This window comes from Typopeltis vanoorti, chromosome 3 (genome assembly GCF_054136105.1).
Source record: "Typopeltis vanoorti isolate ZY-2024b chromosome 3, IOZ_Tvanoo_1.0, whole genome shotgun sequence".
Classification (NCBI taxonomy): domain Eukaryota; kingdom Metazoa; phylum Arthropoda; class Arachnida; order Uropygi; family Thelyphonidae; genus Typopeltis; species Typopeltis vanoorti.
Window position 1 is genome coordinate 107,021,227 of NC_143551.1, and position 12,743 is coordinate 107,033,969.

Below are 12,743 nucleotides of genomic sequence, written 5' to 3' on the forward strand. Positions count from 1 at the left end.
ACAACACGTATCCATGATACTGACCGAAGCTTCTGAACACATGCACGCATTGTCACGCATATGTTCAAACTTAACTGCCTAACAGTTAGCAACGTTTCTGTATTCTCTCATAGTTTCTTGTGTGTACCGTTCGAGCCTTGACAGTCGTTAGCGAAACTAGTAGGCGGGATTATATTAATATATGTATTAATTAAATATGGTCTCATAACCACAAAAAGTCTCGTTTTTTAACACAGTTATCTAATAATGAATGTTTAAATTATGATAAACCATTTTTAGAAATAAAAAATTCTCTAGCGCGTTTTTTCTTTAAAGGCATTGTGTTCTGTATTTAAAAAGCTGACTGTATTTATGAAGTATAATCAACTTTCTGAAGATAGAGAAGTATTCAGTTTCAATCTTTTTTTTTATTACATGACGCCTCCAAGGAGTCCAAGGACGTGTCGCAGGAGGGCGCTCTACACTGCTCCGCTCCACACATCCTACAATCCTTCAGTTTTTGGCACATAGTCAGTCCAAGCTATCAATGAATGAAGGCTCAAGGCTTTTTCAGAAGAGAGAGAGAGAGAGAGAGAGAGAGAGAGAGAGAACCAGTGGCGGCCGGTGAAAATTTTAAGTGGGGGTGCTGCATATACAAAATAAAAAAAAATATTTTTTTCCTAATCAGTAACCAATTGATTAATAAATAAATTTACATGTTAAAAAATTTCTTTATTAAAAATATTTCAACCTCACCACGAACAAACATCAATAATAAAATTATTTCTGTGAAATCTTATTTCACAGAAATAACACGCTCAAGCACACTGCCCAAAAGAGCAGTGTCAAGCATAAACGAATATCGGCGAGTCTACCTGCAATTGGCGCGATAATTCTCACACTGCGTTGGTTCGCAGTGCATTTGTTTCGTGTAACCATAATTGAAAAATATAATTGTTTTCATATTTTCAACAGTGACACTCGTCATAATTCAGCCTTGTATCTATAATAAATAAATAAATATATGTTATTTTAACAAAATAAAATAAGATTTGCAAAAAATAGTTCACCCTTTCGAATCTCGCAGAAATAACCCGCGCAAGCATACCACACACTGCCCAAAGAGCAGTGTCAGATTCACTAGTTGCGTGCAATGAGAAGCGCAAACGAATATCGGTGAGTCTGGCTGCAATTGGTCTAACGTGATAATTCTGACACTGCGTTAGATCGCAGTGCATTTGTTTCGTAATCTAAAGCGTTAATCGAACAATTCCAATCATTAACTATTCAACCAATGTCCAAAAATAAGCTGTAACCTTTAACATGTTGTACTGCATTTATATAATATTGTAAGCATTGTTATTATTTATAAACACAAACAAAATTTTATTTATTTTTTTTTTTTCCTTGGGGATGCTGCAGTGTCGCAGCGCTTATGTATGGGCCGCCACTGGGTAGAACAAATGTTGCCATTCGTGACTTTAAACCGTAACACGCATATTCGTTTAAAAAGCCCAGAACTCATGTTCTGGGCTTTTTAAACGATAATCGGATAATCACCTTTTCTAAATCAAATCAAATCAGCTAAGGCCTTTTATTCCCATATAGGGAGGCCGTTTTAGCCCTATCTAACTTTTGGAGACTGAGGGGACATTGCAATCTCCACCGGTAGCCAATCACAGATAGCTGGCCCAAGGCCATCACTAATTACACATGACATCTCGTGGTCCCTAATTCTATAGACAATGTTTTACTATCTGAGAATAGTGTGGGTTCTACGGTCGATTTTCTTGAGCATTTTAGTAAAAATGCTCAAGAAAATCAACCGTAAAAAGAAAGAATTTTTTTTTTTTTTTTCGAAAGAAAAAATGCTTAATAAAAATTTCTCTCGCGGCGACTAGAACCGAACTACGACGCTCTTTCTTCGGGCAATCTAGCGCCATAGACGGCACATGCCACTTCCACTGAGTATATTTTATTAAGCCAATAACAAATAAATACATAGTAGTGAAATATTTACATCATAAATATATATGCTTTAACCTCCAAGTAGTTCATTTTGTGAATTTACTTCTCATAGCCAATTAACGGTGAACAGTTACATGACATTAAATTATTAGTTACATTCAGGTTTTAAATCTTAATACCTACGTATTACTGTTATTAACTATTTAATTGTAAGCTATTTTATCAGACTGTTGTTTGATTTCCATTTTTGAACCTTAAAGTTCACTTAGAATTTCAAATAATTGATACTCTCTCTCTCTCTCTCTCTCTCTCTCACACACACACACACACACACACACACACACACACACACACACACACACACACACACACACACACACACACACACACACACACACACACACACACACACACACACACACACACACACACACACACACACACACACACACACACACACACACACACACACACACACACGTTAAAAAATATATACATAAATGTTTTTTTCTGTTCAGCTATCCGAAGGATAGCCTTAGTTAATTTGAGGCAAGTGAATTCCTAAGGACTCCCATTCCTCTGCATTCATTCTTTTCAGTAGGATAGTTTCTCATGACAACTTGAAGGTATCTCTGAAATTTTATTTGGATGTTTTCACTCCCTGTTCTGTCATACATATGGTCACACCTGTATGACCAAATAGTATACATAATTATAATAATTATGATTGTTTGTATTCTGCTTAAATTTTCTTCTTTAGCCAAAATATTAGATTTTCATTAATTATTTGATTCCGTGGCATCCATTGTTTCACAAGACTCCAGATTTCTTCTGCTTTTTTACAGTAAATCATCATGTGGTAAAGCGTTTCTGGCTGTTTACAAAATCGACAGGTTGCAGGACCAGCCAGCGGTATTCCTTTTGCTACAACACACATTTTGGTTGGCAAACATGCATGATGAACTTTAAAGAAAAAAGTTTTATAGAACGGACTTATTGGAATACAAAATACATGTTTAAAACACTGAGCTTAGTTTGATCTCTCTCTTTTTTGCTCTCGATGCTGAGGTATTGTGAAAATGATTCTGGATTGCTTTGAACATATTGCTCTTGATTTTATGTAGTTACTTCTCAATTATTTTCTTCTCCATAATTTTCTTCTATATATATATAAACCAGTATCCTTCAAACATTTCAGTGAACATTCTTGGTGGTCTTTTTTTGATCGATGGAAGAGAGCTGATGACTTTGTCAGGAAAGCACTTTTGTAGAAATTCAATTGCGAATCCGTGGTATGATTTATTATGTGCTTTTACTGCGGTTATGGCTCTGATTATCAAGGTCTTTAGGTGTATATTAACTAGGCAGAGACCTACAGCTTCTATTTCGTGGAAGAATGTTGTACGCGCCGTACAACATTCTTTGTTGCAAAGAGCCTATGCATTTTATCCACCCACTGTCCGTGGTATGGAATGTTATGTATTTTGTACCCCAGTCGAGAGGAAAGGTGTCTATTTCGCATATTATTAATATGCGAAATAGACATATTATTAATATGCCTATTATTAATATTATTAATATCGCATATTATTAATATGCCTCCAATCTCTATTCCTAATACTGGCAAGTCGTTTTTCCCTCAACATTCCAGCCAGTATTCTTGGTTCTTTTTCCCAGTCGCCGACCACCGAATAACAAGACTTCGCCACGTTCACCCTGAGAGCTGAGGCCTTTGCGAAGGAGTCCAATGTTTTTATTGTTTCCTCCATGGATGTTTCATTTTCTAGATTGTTGTGTCGTCTGCATAAGCTAGTAATTTTGCTTCGCTTTCTCCATGAATATTTGTTCCTTGAATTTGTTTATTTGTATTGATTGCTCTAAATAGTGGTTCAAGTGCTACTACAAAGAGGGCCATAGAGAGAGAGAGAGAGAGAGAGAGAGAGAGAGAGAGAGAGAGAGAAAGAGAGAGAGGGTCCCCTTGTCGTACGGAACAATTGATTTGGACAGGTGCAAAGAGTTTTTATTTATGATTACACGACTTTCTGCATTTTCATAGAATATTTTTAACCAGTTCCTAAAGTTTGCTTCAAATCCTATTTCTTTTGCTACTTCAAAGATGTATTTGTAACTCACTGTGTTGTAAGTCAAAAGCTCTTTCGATGTCTAGACTTAGTAGTATGCATGGTCTGTTGGTCAGTTGATAGTATTCGTATATACAGGATGTTCGGGATAAATTTGACAGTTTCGTAAGGAAAAAGAAAATCTTCTTTGTATCTATTAAATTTAATGAATTGACAAAAAAACATTACAGGCAGAGTTAATTACAATACTATCAACAAGATTTACTCAAAATAACCACCATTAGCATCGATCACAGCTTCAATTCTGCTTCGGAACCTCGAACAAGCTGATGCTACAGTCTCCCTGGGAAGGGCCGCAAAAACTGTTTTAATTTTATCCATTAACTGGGCTTTTGTATTACTGGAAGTGAGATTGGTGTCTTTTTCAACTGCGCCCCATACAAAATAATCCATGGGGTTAAGGTCTGGGGAGTTTGGAGGCCAAACATTTGGACTGGTGAAGTCGTAGAAATTTTCAGACAACCTTTTTTGACTTTTCCCAGAGGTGTGGCAAGGGGCCGAATCCTGCTGCCATACATACGGCCTACCATTGGCTACCCTTGTTATCCAGGGCTTGACTACAGTTAGCAACTCCACGAACAAAGCCCGAATTCCAATGCCAGGGTTCTTCAACACCTGTTCCTGCAGATTTGCGAGGAATTCTGCTGTACGAACGCAATCAGATCGTCTGCTAGGGATCTTTCTTCTTGCTACATCCTCGTAGTCACCATTGCAAGTCTCTAGTTCATGCCTGATTGTTTTTACTGTATTCAGGGAGCATTGGGCAGCAGTCGTAATATCCTTATTTTGATGGCGGGCACGAATCATCATGATACAAGTTATTCTCTTCCATGATTCAGGTGGGTTCCAGCTATCCATCCTTTCTGACATCTTGTATATGAATGAAGAAGGGTCCAAACTTTTAAATGAAGAGAAGTGTGTGTTAATACATGTAACTTACGGAAAAATATAATTAATTATAAATATGTCAAATTTATCCCGAACACCCTGTACATCTAAGATGTGTTATGGTATCAGTTATATTTGTTCCTTTAACTGCGCATGCTTGATTAGGCGATACAAGTTTTAACCATCTGCTCCGGGAGAATTTCCTTTCGGGAGGTGCTTTTATTTTATTTTTGCATTCCGATATTGTAACGGGAGCATCAATCTCTTCAGCCACCATTCTAGTTATCTTGGGTAAAAATGACATGAATTTATTTCGTTCAATGGGATCACTCTCTTTTCCTGTGAATAAAGCTGTAAAGTGTTTGTGAGACACCCTCAATAAGTCTACATCTTCTTGTAATATGTCCCCTCCATAATACAGAGCATTTATCCTTCTTCTTTCGTTGCTGTCCCTTTCGAATAGCCAGGCAGTGAATGTTTTGCCTTCATCATTTTCTACAGCTTTTAAACGCACCGGTAGCCATGCACCTTCTATTTCCTTGTGTTGTAGTTCTTTTCTTTTATTTTTTAATCGATTTATTTCTGCTTTTACTTGTCTGTTTGTTCCTGTCTGAGTATTACTAGCTAGATAACTTTTTAAGATCTTCTTCCTGTTCTCTTTTGCTGATTCTTTATTTTACTTCCTATTCGGATAGCTGCCTTTTTGATGTTTAATTTAAATGTTTCCCACGCACTGATTGCATTTTCATGTTTTTTAGCGTCTGCTATTATATGTTCTACTTCCATATTAAATTCACTTTCCTCTGTTAGCTTTTCATAAAAAAGTAATGTTACAGGAAGGTATTCAGACAATTTCTCATCCTCTCACAGAAACTACTGGGAAAAATGAAGAGAAAACTGAAGCAGATGATGATAAAAGGTGCCCAGGTACACCGAAAGATGATTCCACAAAAGAACCTGAAATAACCATAAAAAATTAAGAAATTTTTCAATCCTTTAATGTTGACAATTCTAGGATCCAGAATTGCCAACCCAATTTTGGATCCTAGTTCCCACAAGCTTCTCCAACAACTTAACCACAACACCTGACACACAGATAGGCTTATAGTTTGATGCTTGAGTTCGATCGCCTCCTTTATGAAGTGGCACAATCTTGCCCTCCTTCCGCTCCTTAGGAACTTGACCGAGTGCAAGACTCGTATTAAAAAAATATGTCAAGGCCGGTGTCAACTCCCTGGCACATTCCTTCAAAATACATAGTGATATATTATCAAGTCCCATAGCCTTATTTGCATCTAGTTTGCTTAACTCCCCATACACCTCTTGCTCACTTACAGTCAGTCTCTGCTCTCCATCATCAACTGCTCATGAACGTCATGAAAACGTTTTGTTTTCATGAAGTCACATTCACATGAAGTCAAGATTGAAAGACCTTTATGAACTACTCATGAAGTATCCCCACCACACCTTCTGCAACAGCTATCTTTATACCATTTTCTCCAATCAATGTCATCCTTCCATAATCATTCTTTCTTTTGTTGGCTACATATCGAAAGAACTCCCTAGGATTCTTTTTGGCTTCATTAGCTAACTGCTGTTCATACTTCGCTCTAGCTACCCTCACCAACCAAGTCACCCGTTTTGCCTGGTCTTTATAGTCCTCATGGAATTGGTTATTTCCACTTCTCTCATGCTTCTCCATAATGCCATTTTTCTCTGTATCGCATGCTTAATCTCTTTATTCATTCATCTTACACCTACCTTATTTAACCTTCTTACCCTTGGAATACATTTAGACATTGCATCTACTAGATAGTTTTTGAAAATCTCTCAAGCTGCATCGATCTCTTTTTCAGCTAACTCCTCATTCCATGCTACACCCGCAAGCTGTCTCCTGAGCTCTTCATAATCACCGTCCCCCTTTGTGGTTCCACATATACTCTTTTCTTACAGAGGTCTTCACACTGCTGGCAACCAGCAGTGTTTAATTGAGATGGAAAGTTGACACTTCGGTTTTACTTTAGCTTGGTTGTAGTCTCCATTTCTTAAAGTAAATATGCATGGAGACAAGGTCGTTTGTGGGGTTTTCTCCGTCCGTCTTAGTTCTCTATTTCTGGTGGCTAGCGCTATGTCATCCGCATAGCAGAATTTTCTAGATACTGTATCTGGCATATCAACTATATATAAGCTAAATAAGAGAGGGGCCAATACTGAGTCTTGTGGTAGGCCTTTGTTAAGTTTCTTCTGGTTACTAATATTTTCTCCAAGGAAAACACTGAAATATCTATTGCTGAGCATATTATTAACTAGTTGTATTGTTTTTCGAAAAGGTAGTACTTTCATTAATTTATAATCGACTAAAAAGGAGTCTCAAATTACTATAAAAAAAGAAACACTGAAAAGCATATTTTAAAATGATTTTGATTTTTTTTCTGTTTTCCGAGTTTTTTTCCAGCTTTTTTTTCCCCGCTCGGATACTGTGTACCGCTTTCACCAAAAGCTATGCATTTCTTTCTAGAAGTATTATATTAACATCTGCACACTCAATAGTGCCCAGTAATTAAGCAATAACACTTTGAATCGGTATATAACCACATCAGTTGAGATTGTTCTCGCAACGATCTACAAACAATAAACAAGCAAACAAACAAATTAATAATAATAATAGTAGTAATAATAATATATTTAAAAGTAATCATCTAATGGCTTTTTATTTCCCTGACTTTCATCCCTACTTTTGGAAATCCGTAATCATTAACGATTATTATAAGCACGTATTCACAATAATTAATAATAATCGTTTTGTTACTGCAGTTGCTGAATAAATATATTTTCAACTGAACAAAAGCATGTCACTCATACTGTACTCTATCTAATTCAACATCTCCAAACAAATGGAATAAGGTGTCAAGAATAGACAAAGATTGTAAGCACAAACTGTCGGAAAAATTCAATTAACATCTCTTTTATTTCCTAGGCGACCAGTGTTTCCCAAAGTGTGGTACGCAAAAAGTCTTTAGAGTAACGAGGCACTTTTTTTATTTGATTACATTTTTCTTATTTTTATATTTTTATCGAAATGCGCCGTATTTTTCGCAAGTGTGTGCAGGTTTGTTCTATAATTAATTTTTTAACAACTAAGAAATCTAAAGAAGTATTAAAAAAAAAGTTTCTCGCTATGAATTGGCTGATTTTCGTTAGGGTAGCGTTTGGATGTTACTAAAACTTTAAAAGGGGTAGGCGGGAAACACTACCGTGAGCTTTTCTTCCTTTTAACCTGTTATTATTCCTACCCTCTTTCTCTTACTACCGATATTTATTAATCCAAAGCATCTATATACGTTCAGAATAAATATATATACAACTATTTACAGATATATACAATCTGTACATAGCATGCTTTTCAAAGGAAACGTTTTACATTGATATTTCATTTTCATGTACAACACTATAACATGCTCAGAGGATATTTCCGCCTAAAGTCCTTTACAATACTTTGAGCAGTCATTTCTCTTTATTTTATACAGCATAAGTTACATATTGATTTGATACAATGCTATTACTTATCTTTAGAAATAAGTTATTTACACACACACACACACACACACACACACACACACACACACACACACACACACACACACACACACACACACACACACACACACACACACACACACAACATATATATATATGCGATGTTTGTTTCCATATGCAATTGTTTTATATTGGTATTTCATTTTCATGTACAACATTATGACAAGCTCAGAGTCTATTTCCACCTAAAGTCCTTTTCATTTCTTTGAGCAGTAATTTTTTTTTTTCATATAGCATAAGTTACATATTGATTTGATACAATGCTATTATCTTATCTAAGGAAATAAATTGCTATTTACATACATACGATGTTTGTTTCTATATACAATGGTTTTATTTTACATTGATATTTTATTTTCATATACAACACTATAACATGCTCAGGGTCTGTTTCCACCTAGACTACTTTATCATTCTTTTGATAGTTACTTTACATATTATACATATTCTTTACATATAATTACTTTAAAATTTGTTTATGCAGTACATCATTACATGGTTTATTCCGCCATTATTATCTCGTTTGGATTGCAACTCTGTATATACATATGCAGTGTTGCTTTAACATAAAAGAGAGGGTTAGGTTACATTTTGGCAGAGAGTTGAGATTACCCAGCTTAATCCAAGCTTTTTCTCTTACTACCCTTGAGCTTCTCTATATCCACTATCGTTCATAGCATATATCTACATACTATCAGAAGGTAAAAATGCAACATGCACGTGCTGCCCTCTGGTGTCTCTAATAATGACTATGATTATTGTGTAATGTTATGTTCTAACATTATGTTCTAATTAAAGTTATGTTCTAATTTTTTGAGGTTCAGGATTTTAAAAAATATATATTCACCGTTTTAAAAAAATCTATACTTAGCTGGACCAGATATTGTCAACCTGTTCTCGACTAACTCGGAAACCGGTTGAATTTCAATGAACGACGAGTAAAATACATAATTAACTAGGAAGTTTGATGAATACGAAAAAAAAATATTATATATAATAAAATGTTATGGAGGATACAGATAAGACCCACAAGCATCGAAATGAAAAGGAAAAAAAGACTTCGAAAGAGAAATTAACAAGGAACACACAAGCACACCTTTGTAAAGGTATCATTAACTTCATAAGCAGACACAACAAACTGAGAATTCATTGTATACTGGAAGATATAATAGAAAATTTAAAGGGAATAATCATGAACTGCAAACAGTGACATCACACCAACGGATGTAAAACAGACGTTAAGGATGAGGCAAAAATACAAAGCATATGAATAGAAATTGTGCTGCATTATTACTAAAAACCGGTCCTGTTCGAGGTCAGAACATTTCTTCCTAACAATGTGCAAACAGAACCACTTCAATATTTTAAAAACACATTAAACATCCTCTCTGTTCTATATAAATGAATATAGACACTTTTATGTAAAATGCTGCTCTCCGTATTATGTATAATAAAAAAGAGAAAATCGATATCAGCTACGCGGCAGCAAAGATACAATAAATGCTAACGAAAGAAAGCTAAAGATGTCCAAATTCATCTAATACGAAGCAAAGCGACCGATAAACTTCCATAACGTATCCCCCCCCCCATGGAATTCGAGGTATATTGCATAACACACTCCGTTCCTGAAAATTAAATTAGAATGAGAATAGATAAACAACAGTAACGCAACGAAGCGAGATAGATATGTAACACACATAAATATATTTATATGTAAATGACTATTACACATCAGAATACTCTGTCTTCTGCTTCAACCTTTATCAAACCAGATAAATGATCTGTAATAGTACTCACAGAAACTACTCCAACAGGAACGAAGTGACTACTCTTCGACTGGATATTTCTACTCAGAACATTTACTCTGACCAACAAAATATAAAATATATTATAAATCTTTGTTAAACTGACATTTCGGTTTTTGTTTGGCATCTGGGTACTGTGTTTTGGACTAAAACCGTAATAACCACGATTAAAAGAATATCATTAATATTCCTTCGGTCCTTAAACTATTATCAATCGATGTTAATGGTCTTAAGATATAAACTTGAAAAGTCTTTGCAAAAGTAAACTATAATAATCGGGATTATCCTGAGTTAAATTAATGTCATATGTATTTTGTTTAAAAGTTAGAAAAATTGAAAATCTGTTCCTAGGTTATTGTTGCCATGTAGAATAAAGTGTGCAACGATAGTATTAGAAAAACAAATCTGAGAAACAGTTTTCAATTTTTAAAGTAAAAATCATTTTGTATTACTTAACAAAAAAAAAAAGACACTCCTGCTCCTATGTCACCCATTTAAAAAAAAAAAAAATAAATAAAAAACACCATTAGTATTACATAATTAACTGATGAGCCATTATACATTATAATACATATGGTTATCATTAACTTACTAACCACTATTATATACGCGTATAATGTATTCATATGTGCATATCTAAATAAGATAAATAATTTAATATTAATAGAGGTTGATTATTTTAAAAAAAATCTTATTACACAATACCGTAAGGAGAAAAATTTGGATTTTTTAAAATCAACATTTTATTTTTTTACTTCATTTTTAACAATAATTTTTTTAATAAACTGACCGAAAACAACTAATAGTAGCTGCACTAATGAAATATAAAAGCAAACACAATTGCAATTAAAAAATAAATAAAATAAAAACAAATAACTAGTGTCCTTATTTCTAAGATTTGAGGTGTCTAAATTCATATAAAATGAGTATAACCGATAGCTATATTTCATATTTTATTTCATATAAAAGATTAAAAATTTTGTACATAAAAAAAAAAAAGTAGCACTAAAAGTATGATATAAATATTTATTTATCTAAAGAAATTGCGAATAAAAAAATGCAAAAAGGAAATTACTACCCCTGGCGGGACTCGAACCCGCAATCCCCGGTTTAGGAGACCGATGCCTTATCCATTAGGCCACAGGGGCTCACGTGGATAGTGTGCTTGAGATTAATAAAGAGCAGTCATTTTGGTATTGTGTTGTGTATTTTTCCACGTTGATTACGAATTATGATTACGAATTTACAAAACCATATTATTTTTTAATAAACTAAAAGTGTCCTCATGGAACGATCACCTTCATTATATTAGAAGTCCGATGTTTGAAAACAAATTGATCGTCGTTAACTAGCATCATCATCATTAGCTGCTGATAAAAGTGAAATTTTAATGTTATTGTAAATTAATTTAACGTAATATGTGAAGTATTTTCTTAACATAATATTTTTATTTCCGAGATAACTTACTCTACAAACAACTAGAGCTGACGTACTATAACGAGAATAAGAGGCAACATAAAGTAGGCTAAAACGTTTGTCGAAAATGTTGAGTCGTTCGAAAAATACGGCATAATTGTCTTTTCTCGCTATGAATAATAAATGTTTATTGCTTGGACAATGTGACAAAGCAGCTTAAGGAAGTATAATAGTCAATAAAACACTTATGAAAAACCACGCTAACATTGAACATATATAAATTAAACAAATTTCATTTTTTTTGCTCTTTTTACTGGTTTTGAAACTGAATTCATTTAACTCTGCGAAAATGAAATTTTTTCCCGATCGATGATAAATCTATATAAATAGGTGACTTCATATTTCTCATAATTATTCTCTCTCATTTTCCCCTTTTATTACCAAAACTATTATTGGTCACATTTCTTATATCGTCTCTTTTAAACAAGAATAATAATAATATGCTCTTTCTTTATTCAATACGGTTTTAAGCTAGAAACGTTTTTTTAAAGTCTTTTGTAAAATCTTTCTTATATTATTATGTTACATATATATTTTTAAAAATAACTTTTTGTGATCCTGACTTTGTTTGATCCTAAAGTAACCGCAGAGTTTCCGGACACTGATTACGGAATTGCAACCTTCTATTTATTTAATACCCTACCTGAAACTTTTGCAAATAAGTTAATAGAACAGATGATTCCAGTAATGCTTCTTGGTTTATTATAATTATGATTATTAATGTCAATCCCATACACGAAAAGTTTTAAACCGATAGAACCGTTGGTTTAAAATAAGGATTAAATAAACTGGAAATCCTAGCTGCCTGCTAGACTTGGTACGGCTACTTCAGGAAGAACATCGTACCGAAATTTACCTCTGTAACTGTATCCTTTAAAGGTGTATGGTG

General features: G+C 34.1%; 1 non-coding gene across 1 annotated transcript; it reads right to left on the minus strand.

Moving 5' to 3' along the window:
* Positions 1 to 11,453: 11,453 nt before the first annotated feature.
* Positions 11,454 to 11,526, minus strand: TRNAR-CCU (transfer RNA arginine (anticodon CCU)). The gene has a single exon. It is a non-coding gene; the product is annotated as a tRNA-Arg (tRNA).
* Between the last annotated feature and the right edge of the window lie 1,217 nt (positions 11,527 to 12,743).